The 24,936-nt window shown below is 39.9% G+C and overlaps 1 protein-coding gene across 1 annotated transcript in view; it reads right to left on the bottom strand.

Moving 5' to 3' along the window:
- Positions 1–17,589, bottom strand: part of LOC116064324 (ras-GEF domain-containing family member 1C) — a 60,991-nt gene extending 43,402 nt beyond the window's left edge. Inside the window, exon 1 of the mRNA XM_036007619.1 lies at positions 17,293–17,589. The gene's annotated coding sequence lies outside the window, so the exon portion shown is untranslated. The remainder of the gene's footprint in view (positions 1–17,292) is intronic.
- Between the last annotated feature and the right edge of the window lie 7,347 nt (positions 17,590–24,936).

Genomic DNA, 24,936 nt, shown 5'->3' with positions numbered 1-24,936 from the left:
GGGAACATTTCCTGCACTATCACAGACTGAAATGTTGAATATATTTATGGGAAGAAAATGTAACAGACTGCAGATTTAGCAGGACATTTTGTTATCAACGGCAAAAAGTTACTGTAAGTGAGACAATGTGACAAACTTCAAATGTAGGTATGTGTGGACCATAACTATTTTGTCAGGGTTGTTTTACTTTAACTAGGAGTGTAGAGTGTTTAAATTCAGTGTAGAAAGTGTAGCCCTGTATCTATTTAATTGTATATACAGTATGTATTGTTGTTTACATTTATTTATTTGTTTATTTGTATCACATGACTACCTAACACTGACTTATAAAATCAGTCCAAATGAGTATATCCCATTTTTGAAAATAAATCTATTTGTGAATAATTTCTTGTAATACTAGCAATGGTTATGTTTACTGTATGTTCCTCTGTATCTGAGAAGTACCAACAATGAGTTCCTCATTACCTGCACTAACTCTTTAGATGTGACATCACCTCTAATCCTTCAGTAATCTCATTTTGCAGAGGGGTGTGTTTCTGCTCTCCAATTTGTCATCATCAGACTGTAGTTCATTATGTTGACATTTCCGGTGTGCAGGCACACACACACACACACACACACACACACACGCAAGGACCCTTACTGGCAGAATGCATTCCATATTCCCAAACCTTATGGCCTAAGAAGCACTACCACAAATTACATCATCATGATAATGACCATTGTAGTGAAATTGAATTAAATTAAACAAATTAAATTACATTTTTTTATTTAACTATGACATAATTAGGGGTCTTTACTTGTTTTGTCATTATTTCAGACTATTCTTTGTCATATCATGTCGTATCTGTCCTATCAGTGAAGTTTGAACAGAGACCTTCCAGACTTGAATCGCTGAGCTTACATTTCTCGCAGCATAGGGCAGGGGATTTTTTGCAGGGACTTTCATGTACAGCAGAAGATGGTGCAATGCTACTCTTCTATATTAAGAGCTGATGTGAACATGCTGTAAACATGGCGGCCTTCATGGGAGGAGGACTTTGTGCAATGTTCAATAAACTGATCATTTTCAGTTTACGCTTTCACCACATACAATCTTCATCTGCAGTGAAGTGCAGTGTGTATTATCTAGTAGAGGTCGACCGATAGTGGATTTTACCGATACCAATAGCTAGGTTGGGCCGTATTTGCCGATAACCGATTAATCGACCGATAGTATTTATAACTTATACAGTTGACAAAATACATACATTGTTTCAAAAAAAGTCCAGACACTTTTGCCAATAATCAAAATAATAATGTCATATTTATTGATATTACACCCACAGCAATGCTACACAAGCATGTGTGTTGTCTAAAACAGTTCTCCTACATATTTGGAGTCATCCAGTGCAAAAATAAACATAATGAGCATTATAATTCATATAAAGGACAAACAATCTCAAAACAGTGACGCCATTCTTCTCTGTAGAACGGTTTAGAACGGTAACAGACGATCTCTGACCTGGAGGGATCTATCTTTTCCACTTTATACTATATATATATATTTGTTCTCGCTTGGATGCCCATATAAGGCATGTGTGACGGACCTGCCTTCCCATTGGTTGAAAACATAAACAAAGGCATCATGGGAGATCCCCTTGTCGGTAGCACCTACTGTCTATGGGTAGCACGGAGTTAGCGGCAGAAATGACCGAAAACGTGATGAATTATGGACATCAAGTGGATAAATCTTGGATGTAACAGTTTGGATTTAATGCTCAACGACCCCGAAAAAAGGCACAAGTTCCAGGCTGGATAGAAAATCACCTGTAAAGGCTAAAAAGACACCAAAGACACCCCCGTGACGGCTAACTCCTGAGCTTTTAGCTGCAGCAATCAGTAAGTCTCTACGTTTAACTGTTATTAAATTATCTAAATATGAATCAGAGGTGCCGTTTGGGATCGTGGACGAGCCTTTAGGGTTCTGATTCTGACATTTGGGTCGGACTTGCGTTTATTTTTGTCAGTGTTTTAACCGCTTGAGGTAAGTTACCCTACTACTAATGTTTAGCGTTATCTCAGCCTCAAAAGCAAACAAATATACTGTTGTGCTGTTCTTTCTCTACTAATGCAACATCTATTCAACAAATTAATATGTACTGTATACATACCTTTTTGCTGTCGATGCTTTAAACGCGCATCTGATGTCAGCCTTCTCCGCACAGCATGTGCTCTCCGTGCAGCACGCAGTAACACGTGTCGAAAATAAACAACACGAGGCATCAGTGATAGTTTTTATTTCGCCTCTAGAGGCCGCTATTGTAATGCATGATGCCAGCAGACCCTTCTCAGCTCTCGCGTACTGTGTAATGAATGACAGCGCGCGCTTCTCAGCCGCTCCAGCAACGGACGCAACCATCGGTATGGATTTTTGCCGATAACGATAGTTCCACCAATCAACTATCGGTGCCGATTAATCGGCAAAACCAATGAATCGGTCGAACTCTATTATCTAGAACATTTATTATATGAATATTAATACAATAAAACTGCAGTTTTCTTATGACCTAACATCACTCTCATTGGCCTTTGAACTTAGATTGAATTTTAAATGGGAACTCCACTGGTTTTACACAGAAAAGGTCAGTTTACTCATCATGGGCGGTACTACTCAGCCTGTTAAAGCAGTTGTATAATTTCCTCTGTGGGTCTAAAGGGAACTTTGTCATGCGTCATAAATTGATGATGGTTATCTCAGATTGGGCTACCTGCAATGGAAGCTCGGAAAACCTATGTTACAAACTGGGGGCATGGAGTTAACCAGGCATGGAGGGAAAGATGAAAACGAAAATATGTTACTGGTGGCATCATGGAAAATTTAGGATACAGTGGTATTTCAGGTTGACCTAAACTAGGAGACTAAAAGCCAGGATATCTCGGCCTCTGCTGCTGCGATTATGACCATTTTAAAAACTTTGAAGTCTCTTTGTTATTCCCCCAAATTTATGACAATGCAATCCTAATTTACCTAAACGCCCCATTAATGCCTCAAATCCCATTTGTTGTCGTAGGGAACAGCCAAAATGTCATCACTTTCTAAAATTGAAATTACTTCTCACAAAGATAGAGGTACAAACAAACACACAATGCCTCAGGTACTGCAGGACAGGTACAATACAATCTTCTGTTGCTGGAGTAAATGTGTATTTCACACTAAATGCTTTCTGAACTATTTAGACAGACCTTTAGTAGTTTAGCCTGCTTCAGAGTGGGAAAGAGACTGCTTTGCGTCTTTAATCTTGTCATATAAATGAGAGGCAGCTTGGATCTTCCTCATTTATCTTTAAACTGAATTACAGCAATGCTTCTGTCTGGTGTGGCATTAATAGGGATGCTTGAGCTGACCAAAATAAAATGCCAATCCAATCTATCCATAACATTAGCATTATAATAGCTAAATGCAGTCTATAGAAGTGCCAGTGTAACAGTTGATAAATTAGCCCACATGCTAAAGCTGACATGCACATGTGTAAATAGCCCCAAGTCATTAAGCACTGTCAAAGGGCATTTTTCAAACACACTAAATGCTTATTAGGCTTTCTAACAGGGCAACAATCAACTACAACAGAATTAGGGTTGGGTATTGTTTGGGTTTTTTCTGATACCGGTGCTAAAATGATACTTTTAAAATGGCTCTGGTGCCTAAATAGTGCCTGAACAGATACTTACAGTATGCAGGCTACACTGTGTCTTTAGCTGCAGACTGTTGCACGCCTGATGTTGGAATCCTTTTGAGTGAAATATGTGGCTACACATTAGATTGTTTAGCTGTCAGCATTTTAACCGATTAAGTTAGCTGCTAGCTAACGGTAGGCTAACGTTACCTGCTGCCAAGTGTAGTATTAACTAGCGTCATGTGCATTGATGCTTCTATTGCTTCTAACATTTGTTTTCGAGCACCAGAGAGCACCGCAGGCATTTAAGCGGCACCAAAATGAAGCACAGAAATCTGCCAATCTGTCATTCGGTCCGGTAGATACCGGTTGTTTAGTATTGGCACCGGGTTTCGATACCCAACCCTGAACAGGATTGACTTACAGAAGCTGGATGGCTCAAGAGCTGTTATGGAAGCGAAAAGCAAAGAAACCCAATGTTAGGTAAAAGATTTATCTGGAAACTAAATACCCAGCATTTTCACTGAGAACACATTCAAGAGAAATCTGTTATCACAACGTACGATTGACATCCATGAGACTTGCAATGTGCACCAAAAACTTCACTTGTGAGCACCATTCACCATAGGAACATGTGACACCGACAAAGCAGACAGAACTTGCTGTTGTTGTATTGTCCTCCAGTCAGGTGGATCCAATTAAAAATCTGAATTGATCATTTATCAGTGAGGCTGCTTTGACTAATACGTCTGTATGTTATGGAGGTTGTAGAAAATGGCCTCTAACAAGTCCAAAAGAGGGACTATAAAATAACTATTAAATTAAGTTTGAATTGATGGTCCTGGGATTATTTCTATTTATTCATCTGATAATTGTTTTACTCACCAAAATGCATTTATAAAATGTAAAACTTAAACTACATGCCTCTCAGTAGGGCTGAAACGATTCCTTGAGTAACTTGAATAATTCGATTACTTAAAATCCTCGATGCAAAATGATTTGCCTCGAAGCTTCGTTTAACCAATGGTACCAACGTTGTATCGCTCACAGTGTTTCCGCACGGATGATTATTACTGTCGCATACCGGGCTGACGCTGCTGGCGACACATACCATGAAGACTGACAGCACAGATTACAAAGAGAAAGAGCGTAAATAGTGAGGGGCTAAGAGAAGAGACAGACTGGAGAAAATAACAGAAAGTGTCCAAAGTTTGGAATCAGTTCAAACGTAGTTAAAACGAAAACTCTGTACAGTGTGGCTACTGCGAAATCAAACTAGCTTACCACAATAATAGCACGACGTCAATGCTTCAGCATCTCAACAGAAAACATTGAGTCTAACCTAATCAGCCATTCCACGAAGCGGACCCAACGATGAAACTACACCAAACACAACAACTACCAAAAACAAAGACAAGAAAATACGTGGTGACCACAATTTGATCTAAAGAGCCGATTTGTTGACTATCCCTTCGGAAAAAAGGCTGATTGTTGCGCATCACTCTCTCTCACTCTCTCTCTTCACGGAGAAACAGCTGCTCAACGATCTTCTAGCATAAGTGTAACAGAGCTGTGTAGCATTGTAATCAAATATATAAATAAAAATAGGTTGAGTATAACGAATATTTACATATAGGCCTATATAGATCAGTCTCAGGTTGAAACTTATAGTTCTGAAAGTTGAGTTGCACAACTTAAGGTAATGTTTATGTATGTTTAATGTATGCCTTAGTTTGAGGTTGTTATTGCATTTCAGAAAATGTTTTCTTTAAAAACAATGTAATATGGCACTTAAATGCACTTAATAGGTTTGTTTTTTTAAGAGATGACATTGTAAGCAATGTAGGCAATAAAAATGTTGCTTTTTCCGAAAATTAAACCAAACTATTGTATATTACAGCTCTTCAATAAAACAAAAGTATTTCTTATCCGATTACTCGATTAATCAATGGAATAATCGGTACAATACTCGATTATTAAAATAATCGATAGCTGCAGCCCTACCTCTCAGTGTTACATTTTAAAATGGAAATCTTAAAGTAATCTGATCAGGGATCATGTGCTGTGTCTTTACACACTTCTGGAAAACTTAAAGGGATAGTTCAGATTTTTTTGAAGTGGGGTTGTATGAGGTACTTATCCATAGTCAGTGTATAACCTACACACGAAAGCTAAGCAATGTGCTGCTGTGGACTGGGCAGTAGCTAAACATTTTAGTACCTAATAACTAGGGCTGCAACAACGAATCGATAAAAATTTGATTATTAAAAAAGTTGGCAACGAATTTCATTATCGATTCTTTGTGTCGCGCAACACGCCACTCAGTCGCGGAGATAAAAGCAATTGAGTTGAGTGCCGTGCGGAGCAGCGCAGAGCGAAAGAAAAGAAAAAAGAGCAGAGCGGGGGTAGAGGAAATACGGAGAGAGACCGGAGAGACCCGTAATGTTGTTCTGAAACACATGGCGGAGGCAGAGAAATCAGTACGACCTAAGTCATCCAAGGTGTGGGCAGCGAAAACGTGTTAATTGCAAGATAAGCAAAAGCGACACGGCATGGCACAGGCGCACCACGGTGATGATTCAGCACCTAAAAACGTAAACATGTTGGAGTCCTAGATGAGGAGGGAGTTCAACAGCAGGGTAAAGTCACTACACAATCCTACTTTTGTTCCGTTTTGAAGTGAGGAACGTAACGTCCCTCTTCTGGTGCTGGTGTGGTGTTTACTCGTTATCCAGCTTGACAAGCATGACAAGCTAGCGTTAGCTCGTTAATAACAGTAGTAAAGCAGGACTAAAGACACGTTTTTATTCACTCACCTTTTTTGGCCCATTCATTTTTCAATCTATTGTCATATATATATTCTGTGCTTTGTCCCATATCAGTTATTGGTGACAAATATATTTGTGTGTGTTGTACTTTTTAATTTCATTTTAAAGTTCTTTTATAGCACTTGGTCATCTTAAGCTGTGTTTAAATGTGGTGTATAAATGAAATTAACTTGCACTTACTACAATGATGGTAATAATTTAATGAATAAGCTTCAAGTGAACGTGTGTGTACGTGTGTGTGTGTGTGTGTGTGTGTGTGTGTGTGTGTGTGTGTGTGTGTGTGTGTGTGGTCTGTATCTGCTCTTTGGGTTACTTACCTTTACACAACTATTAACTAAAACAACAAGTATGTATGTAAGTATGTATTGAGTTGATGTAAATTAATGCGTTTTTTGTTTTTTTATCCGATTCATCGATTAATCGAAAAAATAATCGACAGTTGCAGCCCTACTAATAACCTAATAAAAACCATAAAACAATATCAGTTTGCTAAATTTAAAAAAATTTCACCACTTGACCTTGCCGTCAGACAGCCCAGGTTTTAACACGTGGGGAACTTAAGCCATTCTATGCTCTCCTCAAAACCACCAGACTCCATTGACAGAATAATAACATTCATACGCAATTAAATACATTTTAAAGGAAGTGTTATGCTGCCTGTATTACGTAGCAACATCATTTTCATAATGAACATATCTGCAAAGTTTTCTCTAGCAACATATGTGAAACTGTCATTTCCATACAATATTTCATCGAAGCAACTTAAGCACGAAAGTTTTTATGGTTATGTTTAGTCAACTAAACTCTCATTTGAATTACGAGACAGAACACCAGGCCAAGCCTCTGTTGTTGAAGTCAAAGGCTGTGTCTCCCAATCCACTACCTGGACCTCTCATACCTGTTCTATGTGAACACCACACTGGTTCATACACTAGAACTTAGCGTTAAACTTAAATGTCAGGGTCAAATCTTAATTGTATAACAATGCAGTTCATTTGAAATAAGAGATGGGAAGTAAAATACCCGAGACTACAGATGTGTTCATCTGGAAAGTTCAAGCTGTAATGAATGCTGCTCTGGCAGGGTGAGGTGTGGGGGTGAAGGCTGCTCAGGAGGAAGGAGAAAGGAAAATTAATCAAAATTGGGACTACGGAAGGACATCTGTCCTTCCGTAGTCCCAAGAGGTCAATATCCTTATTACATTTTGATTGTGTGGGGGATACATGTTGCACACAGAGGCACAGATACAGACATGGGCAGATGCATGCAACACATGCAGACACAAGAGAACAAAATACAATCACCAGTTGTCTCACTGAGAATAACCACAGGCAAAGTCATTCTGAGGTACATCATTGGTTTACTGTATGTGCCCTCCCTCTGAGCATGGTGTGTTATTGTGAGATCTTTTCTCCTCAGCCCATGGTGATTTACAAAGCCCACCTGCATCTCTGTTTTACTCCCTTCCCCCTTTGTTGTCATATCAGATAAGTCATCATCACAGAAATACAAGACAATAAAATGTCCATTTGTGGGGTTTTACTCAATACACACATCTGCCTCTCTGCTTTTCATTGTTTTCACATCCTAATCTTGTTGTTTGTGTGTCGTTCTTTGTTTCTGGATGATGCCTTTTTCCTTAACAGGTCTTCAGCTATGTCGTCAAAGCAACCTTGCCAGCGATAGAGCTTGGACCCATCGTTTTGGGTTAATAAAACCTTTTTATGCTCATTACACTTCTAAACCCACTTAATGGGCAATTTGAAAGCATTGTGTATTTGTTAGAAAGCAGGGCTTTCAAGACCACAGGCGGTCAATAAGCTCGACCAGAGGAAATGTTTTTAAAGGTTATTGAGGGAAAATAGACAAAAACCAAAAACGCTAAAGGGACCTAAAAGCATTTAGCTCATCCATTACCTCAGTCTGGGAGGTTAGGAGGCTGAAAGCACTGGGGGCCAGAGAGGCAGGCAGACAGACTGACTGCGTCTAGGGTCTGAACCCAGATCTACATCTAGATCCAGGCCATTCCCAACCGCCTGGCTCTGGCTGTCTACCAGCAGAAAGCCCTCCCTTACAACACCCATATCTTGCAGACTGTGGTCTTATACTTAACAGACAGAGGGATATATTTCTACAGTATCAAACTGGGACTTTGTGTTGTGGTGATGGGAATGAGGTGATGCAAAGTGTGATGGTGTGTGTGTGCGTGCCTTCCATTAGACGGTGTTAGATACTGAACCTCTGCTCTGTCCCAGGAGTGACAGCAGATTGAGCTGGTAAAATTACCCAGAGAGCTGTGCGGCGTGGTGTGGTGTGCATCCGGCCCAGTTTCTGATGCATGAGTGATCTATAAATTCTCTCTGTGCTTCTGGGAGAGAATTTTTAGCATATTTATGTTTCCCTGAACATGAGTGCCCCCTGACAAGCGCATCACCACCACAACATTTCAGGTCAGTAATACAGTCACACCAAGAAAGAGGAAAGCGAGAGAAATTAACAAAGACATGGCAACCCCACAATCTTGTGCAACCTTCTCACAAGGTAATACAGCAAAAAGAGCAAAGGCAAACAATTGTGCCAAACGTGACACAAGATAATATTAATATAGGTTACTTCAGGTGGTGTCTTGGGCTTTAAATTAAAGTGTATAAAAAGTATATATTAGGGATCAACAGATACTGGTTTTTCAAGGCCGATATCGATAACGATTATTAGTAGTTAATAAAACCGATAACCAATATTTGGAACGGATATGCATATACAGTGAAAATGAAAATCTTTAAATGAAATTAAGGTTTTTGGAATGTTACAAACTCCAACACAAAACTTTGTTTAAATGCTTTAAGCAATTAATTAATACATTAGAAACTTTCAACATAATACCCAGTAAAAGATAGTCAGATAGTGTTGTGGGCGGGACATTAAGTCAGACTCAGTGCTGAGTGAAACCGAAGCAGAGGGACAGAAACAGAAGTAGCACACTTTTTAATTCATTAACTTAATCGTTTATCAGGCAAATAAAACGCCGAAAGAAAACGGCCTGATAATTGGCCAGGGCCGATAATAATTCTAATCCTAGTATATATTGCTTATCATGTACCATTAGGAATGACCTACTGACCTGTCCACATACTTTTGTGTACTTTTAGTCTACAGCTGTCTTTTATGGTCTCAGCTAGGCACCTTAGTTCCAATTAAGGCAAATTTGAATGCTATTTTGATAGAAGGGTACATTGAACTTCAAGGTTTGGGGAAGGCTCAATTCTGTTTTTAACATAACGTTGTCTCCATGCACAAAGCAGGGTCCATTAAGAAATGGTTGAAGTTTTTTTGTGAAAGAACATGTCTGGCATGCACAGAGCCTAGATCTCAACCCCATCCAACACCTTTGGGGTGTATTTGTATCTAAATTGAAGGAAGTCCCTTTATCCAACATCCAAAACATCTTATTGTCCAACAATCCCATATAGGTGTAAAGTGTGAGTGTCCCTTTACTTTGTTCAGGTGTCCACATAATTGTCATTTTTCATATTTGGCTCAAATGTAATTCAGAATCTTATAATTCGAAAGTTTAACATTAACAGGAATAATTACAACAGATACTCAGGGGAGAAGCTCAAATATACAGTACATAGAGTCCAAGTTCTGGCTTAGTAGTAGTTTGTACCACTAGCATTTGTTTATCTACGTATGTATTTTCTCATGGAGGATTTCTTTCATTGCTATTTCTGAAAGACATAATACTGGAGTTTTCTGTCCATATTCTGAATTAAATTAGTATCCACTGTACCGGAGAGTACAATATGAGCAGACTATTATATAACCAAGATAAGGCAACAATTATTTTGTTGGCATTCAACAACTACAGCTGAGCCTCTGTCATAGGGGAAACCTCATCCTAAGCGTAGTTGTTGAATGCTAACGATAATTGTTGCTTTATCTTGGTTAAAAGGGTCAACATTTAATTTCAAGCACAGTAGTGTACCCATTTAGCTTCAAAATGTGGACAAAACCACTCACAATCATGTCTCAGCTTTTCAGAAAAACTAAAAAACGAAAAAGATCCTGGTCTAGCACAGAGGCTAGCTTGAAAAGGAGGGGGGAGGAATTCATCTCTCTATACTAATTCCATTGCAGTCTCCTGTGGAAGAATAGCAATAGCATATCTCGTTCAGATAATGCTCTATACTCTGACCCGGCCCTATCTCATGCATAGTGAATAAGAGGCTATACAGAGAGTTAATGAGTGACCAGCGACAGGGAAATATAGCCAAGAGGAACGCAATGACTGACATGTTTGAAAGTAGGTCGCAGGATATTTTCTACACTGAGTTTTTACCCAGCTGAATTCCATCCATCCACCTCCTCCTCCTGTTTCTCTCCAATCTAAGCCATTTCTTCCTCCCCCATCTCTCTCTCACTCCCTCACCCTCTCCTCCACCGCCCGTTCATTGTTACCTAACTCTCCCTCTCTGCCTCTCTCCATGTCCTTCCATCTCTCAGAAAATCCCTTTAACAGAGTGAGAAACATTTTCCTTTCCTCCTTCAGGCATCTATTTGGCGCAGTTAATGGATAGTTGAGAAATGACTACCGGCAGCGGGGGAGGAAGGAGGAAGAGGAGGGCTGGCGCGGGCTCCTCTTTTGTCTGTAAAATACTATGGATAGGAGACAGGCCAAATCATATCACAGCCCTTTAGAAAAGCTTTGGACACATTTTCATACAGCGCACATACCAAGATGTGCTCTACTGAATTTGATTTCTTGGAAATAAGAGCTATGAATCATGGTTAAAGAAGTCAAACTGTCTAAAATGATAGCTCTTTCAAACAAGGTTTACCTTTAGAGAGGAGGCACTGTAGACAGTGGAGCCTTTCCAATGTGACAGGAACCTTTCGAGAGACCTGGCCCACATACTCTATGGTTTTACTCTCTCTGTCCTTCCTCATCATTGGTTTCCCGCTCTCTTTAATAGGCCAATTTAGATTTATCTCACTCTGACAGCACTTTGTAGCTTTCTTCCCTCTCCTCTGCCCGTCCTTTTCTTTCTCTCCTCCATTACTCTGTCTGTGGTTCTGTGGCTGGCTTGTTGCCTCCTCTACTCCTTGCCTGTCTCAATGTGGATCTAATGGTTAAATAATGACTAATAATGAATCTCATCTTTAACTGCTGGCTGATCAGGGTAAGAAGTCTCTGTAATCCTTCTCTGGGTACTAATTGATTTCCTGAATAGGAGGCCTAATAAGATCCATGGGAAAAGTCATTAAGAGTGTGTGAGACTGGGTGTTGGCTCTCCTTTAATGAGGCCTCTTATGAAACATACAATTACACAAACCAAAAACTAAGAGGATACCTCTCCGCAAATGTGATAAAACAGGCCAAGCTTGTGCAGAAAGAAAGAATGTGGTTAACAATGAGAAGCTCAGGTACAAATAACGCTTCCAGCTCCTTCAGCAATCATGGCTTGGTCTGACACATGTTTAATGATTAGAAGAACACCTCAGTGCCTTCAGCAAGTTGCTGGGGGGCTTCAGTATAAAGTATAAAACGAGAATACAAATATTATGATGGAATAATAATACATATTGTAGCAGAATTCATGTGTCTATAATATAAAAAAAATAGCTTCACATTTTTTATTTATTTATTTAGCAATATGATGGATTGTATTGCTATGTATCCAATACTCCTAGAGGGGGAATTGGTGAGGGGAAAAAACCAGAAAGAAAGTCTGAAATCGGAGAACAGACGAAATGAGACAAAAAAGTAATGCAAATAAAATAACATGATGTTTACAACAACATTACAAAAATAGTGGTGCCTAATAAAAGCTGAAATAATGAACCACTTTTTTTCCACTATAAATGGGCACTAGATTTTGCAGACCAAATTTGTGTTTCAACCTTCACCCTCTATACTTACTGTAGTTGTATGTACACACCGATTTTCTACGCACAAAGTACAAGTCATACTATCAACACTACACTCTCTTCACACTTCAAGATGTCCTTAAGTAGGGTATTAATATGAGAGATTGGTTCTCTGCATTTCAATCTAGGGCATAAACTTTTTTTTTGTTGGTTCCGGTTTCTGGCCGACCCTGTCAATTTATGTGCGACCCAAATTTATTTTATGAGCTTGGGGAAGAAATAATACAAATTAAATAAATACACAAATAAAAATACACAGCTCAGTTCAGCGTTTACTTGCAGCTCGGCTACAGTAGAAGATAACATTTAACGTTACCTGCTGGTCACATCGTCTCTAAACCAGTCCCTCCAGAAAAACGTGATTATGCGATCGCATAATTCAATGCATAATCAGCCAAAGTCCGCATATTTATGTGGGGCCCGCATTTTTTCAAATACGCTGCACTTTCGCCGCATAAATTGCCGATTTCCGCGCAAAATATGCGGGGCTTGCATGATTTCATAATCCACGCATTTTCGTTGCAAAAAAGTCACATATCTTAGCAGAAAGTTGAAAAATGTTGCGTTTACTTCACACAAGAGCAGCCATTTTCCCCTGTTGCCATGGGAATGTTATGAAGTGACATAATTACGCGACGTGAACATCATCGAAAAGCTGCAAACCTCGCGATGAAGCTATGATAAAACCGCAGTTTTTGCAAGTTCCTGCAATTTCATCGCATAAAATTGCATAAAATAAATATCACGCATATTCCATTGCATTTTTTAAGAAAACGTACCGCATAATCAAGGATTTTTGCTTGCAACAATCACAAAAAACTCTGCATTTTTCTGGAAGGACTGCTAAACAGTCCGCTCACAGTGAAGTCCTGCACGGATCAACAGATGTTAGAGTCCGACGGCTGCTCGCTCTGTTTGTTATAAGATGCACACCGAGCAGATTAATGCGCTCACAGATCCAATCTTTGCAGATGTTACCGCTTGGTGTTTGGCTAGCTAATAAGCCGTTAGCCTGTTAGCTTGAGCTTTGTCCTCCGCTCAGTTTAACTGCTAATCCCCTGGTACTGGTCAGAGAGATGTGTTTACTTTGTGTCTCGGTCCTCCGGTGCGTCCAGCAACGGGCTCCGGTCAGTTTTTAATTAACCTACATTAGTTAATTTTATGTGTGTGTGTGTGTGTGTGTGTGTGTGTGTGTGAGTAACATGCTGGGACACACAAGGTGGTAGAGTACATGTAGTACAGGTAGGCTATGTTATGAAAAAATTAGTATCCATCGCTACTGTAAAGGAAAAAAAAAAAAAAAATGTCCTACCTATCCCTTGCTGCCACTGGAAAAAAATAAATAAATAATAAATTCAATTCCCTACCGACCCATGACCTCAACTGACAACCAACCGGAACCACACTCATTATTATTTTTTTATGCCTAACCAATGACTGTTGAATGTTGGGTCTGGTGTTCACAGGTGGGAAAAACCAGCTGATGATGCCTGAGCTGTGACCCGGTTCCAAACTACATATAACATCTAAGCAGGTTTTGCATGCAGTGCCTTCACAATAGAAAAAGTGAAAAAGAAAATATGCTCAAGTATGTTATGTTTGTGTATGTGTATATTTGTCAGGGCTGTTGATGGACACCATTGTCACACAAGGATGTATGAGGCCCTGCCATAGACTGTTAAAACTAGGGCCCTGCTGTGGCCAGAGTAGCTCAGTCGGTAGAGCGGGCGCACATATACAGAGGTTTATGCCTCGACACAGAAGGTCCAGTGTTCGAGTCCGACCTGGGACGATTTCCTGCATGTCTTCTCCCTCTCTCTCCCCCTTTCACTGCTTTCCTATCATTAAAGGCGGAAATGCCCAAAAAATAATCTTATAAAAATAAACTAAGGCCCTGCTCACAGCTGCATGAGAATGAAACCAATTGTGATGAAATGGAGGTGAAATACCTACAGTGCAAAAACAGTATGCTATAAAAATTGACTTTACAGTACATTGTGTATTTATAGTGTGGAATAGGCCTTGATCACAGAGACATTTTGTCATAGTAGGGGGACAAAAGGGACAAAAGCACAGGTGTAAATTAATGATCGCTGAATTTCATTTAGCTGCTTCAGTACCAGGGTCCTGGTATTATGCACACTGGCTCACTGTCACACAAGACAATGGAGTCGTTGTTAATGTTATTAGTTACACCTGTGCTTTTCCTGCTATGCAAAGTTGAATTGTCTGCAGTAAAAAAAAAGGCCAAGAGTTATGGACAGAGGAAGGGTAGGCAAGCAAGAGCAAAGGACGAAGAGAGCAAGCGAGACAACTGTAACATTAAAGTGTCTTGATTGTCATGTAACAAGGCTGTAATGGCTGCGATAGGGATACTTTACAGAGGGCAGTGTGAATGATGTGGCCTTGTATCCATTCAGCATGTAATAATACTTCATAAATCAATATGGAAAGGTGGAATGGCATAGATCAGATGTGAGCTGGCATTAAAATGTGAATGCCCCTCATGCCGTTAAACAATGTTTGGTTACACTTTACTTGAAGGTATCTACATAAGAGTGACATGACACTGTCATGAACATGTCATAAACATTATAAAGGGTCATAAACGTTTATGACACAACGCTTCTGTCATTAAGTGTCATTCGGTTTTTATCATGACAAGTTAGGGTTAGGGTTCATGTGTCATGACAGTGTCATGTGTTCATGACAGTGTCATGTCACTCTTATGTAGATACCTTCAAGTAAGGTGTTACCAAAAGTTCTCATTCTAAAAATAGATCACTTAGGTCACTTCTCTTCATTCTTGGGCTACACATCTGAGAGATTCTAAAATGATTCTTTATACGGAGGGCAAATTACCACCCTTCTAATTTGTTCTCACTGATGCAAATAGAAAGAATATTTCAGTTTTTCTGCCCCACACATATTCTGATGGGAACCAAATCTCAGAAATCTAAAAAAAAAAAAAAGCTTGTTCATGAGGACGAGAAAGAGAAAGATTTGGGAGGAGAGAGCAGGGAGTGAGAACTCGTGTGTGCAAACGAAACAGAGACAGAGCGGGAAGAGAAAGAAAGCATTATATTCAATAATTTGATCTTATATGGATACCCTGTAAGCTTGAATGAGCCTATTTCCTGTCATTGTGTGAGAGAATTTAAAGAGCATCTGATGAATAGGCTCATGCAGCAGCAGGTACATTAAAAGAACAGTCTCTGCCTATTAAATCTCCGCTTTGTGGTCTCCCTGCACTCATAACCACATCTTGTAGAAGATAAGACTCCTTCTATTTATACCTGGGTATTTGCTCATGGAAGGATTCATAATGGTTTGGGAATTATGTGTGACAGATGGAGTATTGGTCTTCTTAATGTGCGCCCTAAAATGCTTCTGCGCCTTTCCCAGGAATTTCAATGACTATCCAGAGAAGGAAGCAAACAATTGCTCTGTGAATCTTTTATTATTGTCATGCAGAGCATAAGTCTCCACTGAGCATGGATTAAAGAGCAAGCAGTCTTTCTATAGATAGCAAATGTCTGTGCCTGCAGGGCTGGAAGAGGTAGATGTGCAGAACCACACACAGATAGACAGTTGAGTGTGTGATCATCAGCCCTCCCACTAAGAAAGACAGCAGTGTGAAATAGAGACACATATGCCTCTGGCTCTTCTTAGAGTTGCTTCCACTCAGCTTAATCTTTGGTTTCCAGTCTCTCCTTTTAGTTTAGCACTCTCTTCCTCTACTCAACAACTACAGCAGCAGTGGAGCAGAAACAGACCTATATCCAGAAAACAGACAACTGGGATCAACAACCAGCAGTCGGCTTTGAAGGTAAAACATTGCCTGCTGTTGTGTCAGCTTTACAGTCACACCAACTTTTTTTATCAGAAAGCAAATATTTGTTCATTTCAGTGTCCGGCAACGAGCAAAGCAATTATATTTAGAGTAATGTGCCAGGAATTTGGAAGCACTTCCTCAAAGGCTTCCCGTTGTAACAGTTGCATCATTAATATTCATCTTAGGTTGTCAAAATGACCAAATAAAGAGCTGTTTTCCCCTGAAATCACTCTGCTGCAGACAGACTTGACAAAGTGACCAGAGCTCAAGTGATAGTGAGTGTGATAGCCTCTCTGTGTCAGAGAGAGAGAGAGGGAGAATGTGTGTATAGGGGTTGGAAATAGGGTATTGTATAATAACGATATTGTAGTGTTGACTATTGGTGCTTTCACAAAATATTTACACAATGAGATTTTTGATAAATAATCATCAGTAATGTGGATATAATGACTAAGTGAGTAAAGGCAAATAATAGAACAGTTATAACAGTCTGGTAAGTTCAGAAATGACATCACTTTACTGTAATGCAGCCTTTAAAACCAGCTAAAGACAACACTTATGCCATATTACGATATCCAAAATCTAAGACGATATCTAGTCTCATATCACAATATCGATATCGATATATTGCCCAGCTCTAGTTGGAAATATTACTAAAACATTATACTCAAGTAAAATTAATTATTAAAGTAAAGAACCCATTTGGGCTACATAATAAAGAACAGTAACATGTCCATATACATTACACCACATAACCCTATGTCCAAACCATCAACATATCTATAGACCACACTTTGCAGCCTGTGCATACAGCTGATTATCAATTATACAACCGCCTTCCTCGGTGTAACGTCACTAGAATTAACCAGAAAAGAGACACAACTCAGATAATTAATCAAAAATGACCAAATAATAAAGAGCTGTGGACACCAGGGCGGGTGCACTGCACCCTCAAACCTGACCCTTCTTATAGAATCAACAGCCGAATAATAGCATCACCAAGGCAGACAAGCAAAGTTGACGTTCTTCTCTGTACAGTACTCACCTGTCTGAACGCGAATCTTGTCCTCCTCAAACTGCTCCAGTTTCAACTTCTCTGCTCGTTCATTCCCAATGCAAAAGTCCTCTGGACCAGTCCACTCAGCCTGTCTGTCCCAATATAGCTAACCAGTCCCAGTCTCTCTGTCCCACTGCCTGCTCAATGTTTTCAAACATGTTGAGCTGAATGCGGCTCTGCCATCACAACTGTGACAGAGGTTTTTGTCACAAACAGCAGAAAGGCCTCAAAAACACCTCACTGAAGGTAGAGGTTCCTCAGTGAACGCAGAAGCCTCTTAGCATTTAGCATACTAGCCAGACCCAGAATGCACCTGTGGGCGTGTTTGATTTGGGTCACTGAGCGTGCTTGCCGCTTTGCCGGGTGGTGCCATGGATGTATTGGTGCATTTTATAATTGTGTGATTGCTTCCGCCATTTTGGATTTTTTGTGTGAAGATTAGATGAAATATTTTATCATATCTTTACCAAACTTGGTAGGCCTACATATCCAGATGACCCTGAACAAAACTTTTGTTTTTGTTTTTGGGTATCACTTACTAACTACCGTTTGTCTGTAATTGGTTACCAAACTTTTGAAGGTGTGGCCTGAAATCATATAATTCTTTCCACAGGGGGCGCTACAGTAACATTAAAACATGATATTATTCTGTTGACTTTAATAAAATGAAACTTGGCAAACAAGTTCTTAGTTAACTGCCATATCTCTTTAATATAATCCAGGGTAACCAAATTCAGCAAAAAGTTGTAAAAATGGGGTCTGTAGCATTTGATACAATTTCACCTGTATAGGTTGTGCAAAAACCTGTTGTTTCTTTTTAAAGGACATTTGTGTAATGTTCAATCCTGCGTTTAAAATTTTGACATTCAACATATAATACAAACTTTAAAACTATCATTAATTACTTACAAATGTAGAAATGTGTACCTGTGTCCCTTGTACTTACTGTGAAAATGCAATAGCCTATATGTTTTGAGAATTTACAGAACTGTCATCAACAGATCAATCACCAGAAGCAACAGCAGCAAATGCAGCAATCACACACATTTTCTTCAGGAAATGCAAATATTCCAGTTAAGGTAGGTAGATTTGGTTCTTTTTTTTACTTGCCGAGGTATATGAGGCTTTTCTTTATCATGACTTTTTTATCTGCTTTACTACAAGGAATGCAATTTCAAATGTAGCAAAGTAGCTACAATACTTGTAGTACTTGTAGTAAAATACTTAAAACAAAACGATTTTGTTACAGCAACGAGAGTAAATACTAATACTTTTCTTCCACCCCTGCCTGCCAGCATCGCACCAACAAAGCTTGAAACAATCCATGTTATCTGCAGTAATTAACATATAAATGAATGCCATCCTACAGTGGGTGGTAAGGAAGTTAAGGCTATAGATGAAAAGTTTTAGTTTCTATTGAGACATATGTGGTTATAACATACAGTATGTAGTGTGAGGCAGCAGGCACACAGAGCCTGTTGTAAAATAAAGGTAGTGGCATCAATTTAAAAGTGTACTGAGAGGTCTTTCATTTGTTGCTTCACATAGCCTACAGCAGGTTAATCACCCAGTTTATGTGTTAATTTGTGCGGAGATAAAAGGCAGAACTTCTACATCTCATTATCTATTTTGCTCGAAATTACATATAACAGCTGCCAACTCCTCTATTCTGTTCTTTTATTCACACTCACCCATTCAAGTCTAACATCATGCTCTTTTCTCAATGCTATTTTAAACTTCCCCAAAGTGATGTCAGAAGGAAATTCCCGTTTCCATATAACCATGCTGTGTGTGTAGTTTTGGCCATAATTTCTATAGCTAACAATAACATTGCACTCATCAAGTTAATTGCTGAGACTTGGTATGTGGCTGAGAACTTAGACCAAACATCACCATAGACCATACAGGGTTTTTTTTTTTATAGTACAAAGATAAAAGCCAAGTTGTAATAAATCGTATTTTTTTCTTTGAGAGATGTGATAGAGCAGCAGTGTTTCTGTGTGTCTGCTACAATAATAAATGCCGTGCACAGCTCCTGTCCGTTTACAGTGTAAACAGCACAGGAACGGCCTTCCTCCACTGTTCTCAGAGGGGGATGGGATCCTGGCAGCAGAAACACATTTACAGTACACACACGCATGCCACACACCATCAGTACAAATACAATCACCACCCGTGGAGTCATTATAACTGGTTTCCTATTTTCTCTTTTCTCTCTTCTCTTTTCTCTGAGCCTATAAATAGAGAGGGACCCTGGGTAAAACTAGTGTCTTACACATGCTGCATAAATATGGCGTCAGGATTATGTCATTTCTCGCCATCGCGATAAAACATGCTCACAAGCAAATTATATAATTTCACATGCGCAGATATTATTCTTTGCACATTAATTTAACAATCGAGAGTTGTACAGGCAGCTGCGAGCATGTTTTATTGCTCTCGCCAGATATGACATAAACCTGACACCATACATGAAGACCTGCTAACCTGGACAGTGTATACACTCTCACGCACGCACTGTCACACACACACACACACACACACACACACACACACACACACACACACACACACTTGCGAAAAGCCAAGAGTAATGCGCTCATAAGTTTGCCTTCATTCACATTTAGGCATGTCTGCTGTGTGTTCTGTGTGTGAAAATATCAGGTTTCAGCTCATATGTGCAATCCACCATGCTGACCTTTGACTCTCACATTGGCTATTCCCATCATCCTATTGTTTACTCTCCCAGACCCAATAAGCAGTCCCAGGATCGTCTCCCACGGTGACCGCGGGGCCGGCCAATCAGCTGAGCTCTCCCGGTGCTCCGTGCAAACTGGACTTGTTTCAAATGTGTGCTTAGCCACACACACACACGCACGGACGCACACACAGACACACCGCAGGTCTGGGAGCCAACACTGTGAGCCCACATCGTGTTAAACTGAGAAACTGTCATGCCTCTGTTTGCCCATTAGCCGCCAGCTAGAAGGTTGGATATGTCCTTACTCCTCACTAGGGCGTGGAAAAGCTCCTGAGGTACAATTACTTCAGTACCCAGCTTTTAAGGATCACAATTTTTCATGTTGCTGCTTTCTTCTTCACATTGTTTATTTTTGTATTGATTTGCTCTTTCCCCCAACATTCCTATCCTTCCCCTATCTTTCTCTTTCTCTATTGCTTGCTTCTGCCTTTTTGCTCATATAAAAGCATTTTCTATCCTGCCTTCCTTCAGCATTTCTTTTCTGCACGAATCAAGTGTGAGAGGTCAGTTTTAGCCCCTTTAATACCTGTTTTTATGTTTCCAATGCCTGCTAAGGCCTCCACAGTGTAGAGGAGAGCATTGATTTGCTGTCTTCCTCGCTCACGTCCTCTCTATTTCCAGCAATCCTTTCCTTCTCCTTCTTCCTCCCTCGCTATGTCACCTCCACACACTGTATCTGTTTTTCTGTCTGCTCTACCGCCTCCTGCTCCACCTCCCACTGACAGACAGACTATCACATATGCAGACACTTCAAACATGCTCCTTCTCAAAGAAATCCTAGGAAGAGAGCTCTAGAGAAACCCTGCATAAGTCATCAAATCGGCGGCATTTTTTTTTACCTTCCATCTCCTGGCCTTGGTGCTGTTCTGTTTTCTTTCTACTCGCACAAATACCCCACACACACACACACACACACACACCCTAATAGCTTTTCTGCTAGGGCCCACTCCCTTCAGTTGCTCCACATCTAACTTGTATTGTGTTTACTTAGTTTCTTTTCCTTTTTTTGTCTGTTTATTTCCATAATTTTAATCCTCACTCCTCTGCATCCAACATATCTGTAATTATTGCTTTTACTCATAGATTTCCTCTTCCTCTATGCCCACCCAGGAATCTGACAGGACACTCTAATAACATCCCAGCTCCAAAAGGATTCCCACTGAAATTGTATTTCCCTTGATTTCATTTTTTTTTTTTATAGCTTGAGTAGAGTGAACATCTGTCTCACTATACTCCGGGATGTCAGCTGTGTGATGCAAAATGGTGGTTGCATATATCCATATAACACATGCATCAGTTGCTCGGGGCTACAGTGAGTCAGAAAGACAGGTTGGTTTGTTAAAGGTGTTGCTTCTCTCCCATCCTGTCTAATATATTCTAAAATAAGTTGTTCCCATGGTAACTCTGCCAGATCTGTTAATTGACTGTCAAAATGTGCGATGCTCCATGATGAGAAAAGAATCCTGCAAACAAAATGTATAGCATCGTATTAGTGGGTAGATTATCACATTGCACAGCTGCCTCAAGAGATGATAGTAAGAGCTATCTAATTAAAATGTTAATGATAAGAGCTCAAATGTAACTATAGAGCCTGTGGACACTCACACGCAGGCATGAACGTGTCACAAGTTAAAATGCACAGAGGGTTTTAATTGATGCGTACAGTGTATAGTGGATTGATGGCTTAAAAAAGCAATATAATCCAATTTAGCATAGCAGCAACATAACCTACCCACACATACCAGTGACGCACATCTCCAATGTATAAATCTATGTGGGATTGTTTGATAGAAAGCATGTATGCATGTGAGTGAGTGCGTCTTGTTGCCTGAAGACACCTTGTTCTTGTTCTTAAATAATCCACAGTGTTGAATGAAACCTTGAAACAGACACTGGTTGTGTGTGGATGAGAGTGAGGCACAGATGCTTCCTGACATGAAGAGTTATGACTCACCAGGGTCTGAGTTACATGAAAGTTTAACCCTGAATAACACATAAAGGCCTGAATAACCAGTCCAGATGCCAACATGCATCAGAAATAAACAGTTTTCGTAGAGATACCCATTATTGTGGAAACATAAATTCATTTGAATTTCGTTCCGTATAAAATCAGTTTTAAACAGAAAATGGAACGTCACAGTATCACTTGATATTCTGATTTACTACATTGAAACAATAGTTTATAAACTAAATACTATGAAAATCAATTAAGCCAACATGGACAGAAAATTCTTAAAATGCTGCGTATCTGCTGCTGATGATGTAATATAGTCGAAATCTCCAGAACAGTTACTAAATGGACCGTAGGGGGAGATTGTTTTGTGAACTAAACATATTGAATGTAGGCTCCAGTGGTGGAGGTAATATTCAGATAATTTACTTATGTAAAAGTAGCAATTCCACACTATGGAAATACTTCATTACAAGTAAAACTACTGCATTTAAAAAAATTTAAGTATTAGCAACAAAATGCACTTTAAGTATCAAAAGTAAAAGTGCTCAATGCAAAATCGCCTCTGTCAGTGTTACATTTAAAAAAGCTTTTTTTTCCTCAATGAGATGTAGTGAAATAGAAGTAAGGGAAAATAGTGTAAAAATGGAAATACTCAAAGTACAAGTACGTCAAAATTGTACTTAAGTACTGTGAGTACAGTACTTGAGTAAATGTGCTTAATTCCTTTCCACCACCGTTAATCTCTGAAACTCAGAATATTGGAACAAAAAAACAGAATAAATGCTCCCTGCCTTCAAGCAATATACTTATAGCAGCATTAAAGTCTGACTCAGTGTGGCGTTGGGCTTTGTTTCCTTCGCTGAGAGCTGCTGAGGTGACTGAATATGAAACCATGGTTGTCTTAATAAAACATGAGTAAACAGCAAAGACATGGTATATAATCTACTCAGGTAACACTGCAGCTATAAAGCACACACACAAACACAAACACACACACACACACACACACACACACACACACACACACACACACACACACACACACACACAGGTTAGGGATCAGAGGAACGAGAGGCAGGGATGTTAATCTCTCCAAAACACACCTGGAATACACCATCACATTACACACAAACTCTGCCTGCTTTCTTATCTCTCTTGCTGCCTATCTGCTCGACTCCTCGTCACTCACAACATCCACAGCCACACTTTTCCCTTACTGGTCTTAGTTTTATACCCAGTGATGAATATGTATCCTGGATTATATATACCTTATGCCTCCCCATAACCAGTTAAAAGAGAAGCTGTCTGTGTGTTGCCCTTGGAAGCTTTGCCTGTTAGCAGACCCTGTCTCTTGTTAACAAAGGCCCTCCTCAATTACTCTCCATCGAGACACTTGCTAAAATAGCCACAGAGCCTTCCTCTCGCCACAATCTTCCTCCATCCATCCACCTGTATTATTTAGAACCATGGGGATCTGTGTTGCCATGGATTCTGTCGCCATGGCTACAAACAACTACGCACATGTACAGGAAGTAGAGAAGGACGAATGAGAAGGGAGGTCCAGGGTGGTAAGTGGTCTTGGAGGAAGCTTAACCTCTGTGTGGATCAAGCTGTGATCAGACATCTGGGGTCACAGGGTTCAGGACGAGGGGGTAAAGACGGCGAGGTTGTCCATCACATGTTCAATGACAGAAGGAGGTCAGGGCAAAGCCAGAGAGGGGCATGAGCGAGATTAATGCACATGTGTGGTATTCCAGCTGGTTGATTTCTGGATGGTGCCCCTGATATCTCAGAAGGGACATCGCATTTTCTGCACCTTAAGCACTACTACACTATTCTCATATTCCGAAAGCATCTTCCTCCGGATGGCACAAGGAGGAAACTCTGCACACATTTAAATCCTGCAACATACAAACAGATAAAACATTGTGATTCCTCCTCTCTGTGCAGCCTTGAAGGACGCAGGCTGATTTACATGTGGATTTACAGAGTGGAGTTGTATCAGTGTTGACAGACAACTGCGCCTGTGCAGAAATGAAGTTTGCAAGTGCACCCTTGATTTGTGAAGCATTGCAGTGACACCAAGGCTATCGTGGAACACTTTGTTCTCAGTATTATATATTGAGTAAATTGGTGCTCACGTGGTTACACAACGGTGTGAGAGACCTTACTTCCTCTATACTTTGTGCAGCATTTGACTGGAGGGGATTTAAGGACAAAGTGCCTGTATGGATGTTTCTTCTGATCAAGAGGAAGCACCTTTGATAGTAGTTCCTCCATTGCATCACACTAATGACTAATGAGGGAGTTCTTCATTGGGCTGTTTGATCGATAGTGGATCAGTAGGCCTCATCTGATCTTTATAAGGCTCCAAAACCAACCAACTCTCTACAACTCAAACATACTCCAAAGAAGTTATAAAACATCCAATTGAAAAATAATTCATGAGAGGCAAACACAATTATACAAAGTTATATTTGAGCACCAAATTAAATAATTTTTATCAGAATAGTATCTCAATCATCATCCTTGTCTTCAAAATATCTTAAATGATTTCAAGGTACACCGCCTATTGACACGAGGCTTTTCATAATGTTGATTATAGCTCCACCTTGTGGTTTTAAGACACACTGACCATGACACGAGTAAGAATGTGTGTGTCTTATTTCTTTTCTCTCTTCTATGCAAATTCCTCCTTTCATCCCTTTGTGTCCTTCACTTGCAACCCTGAAAAAACACAAAAACATCAGACACTCTACCTCCTCTCTACCATACAATGTTAACCTCCATGATTTGACACTATATGATTTATCACCTGGCTCCTGTCATTGACAGCATTTCAATGGTTTAGTGCTGAGCAGCTCTCAAAGATAAGTGATGCACTGCAGCAGATTCGGTGGGGTGAACTCTGTCTACA

Source organism: Sander lucioperca, chromosome 1 (genome assembly GCF_008315115.2).
Source record: "Sander lucioperca isolate FBNREF2018 chromosome 1, SLUC_FBN_1.2, whole genome shotgun sequence".
Taxonomy (NCBI): Eukaryota; Metazoa; Chordata; class Actinopteri; order Perciformes; family Percidae; genus Sander; species Sander lucioperca.
This window is presented reverse-complemented; position numbering and strand designations above follow the sequence as displayed.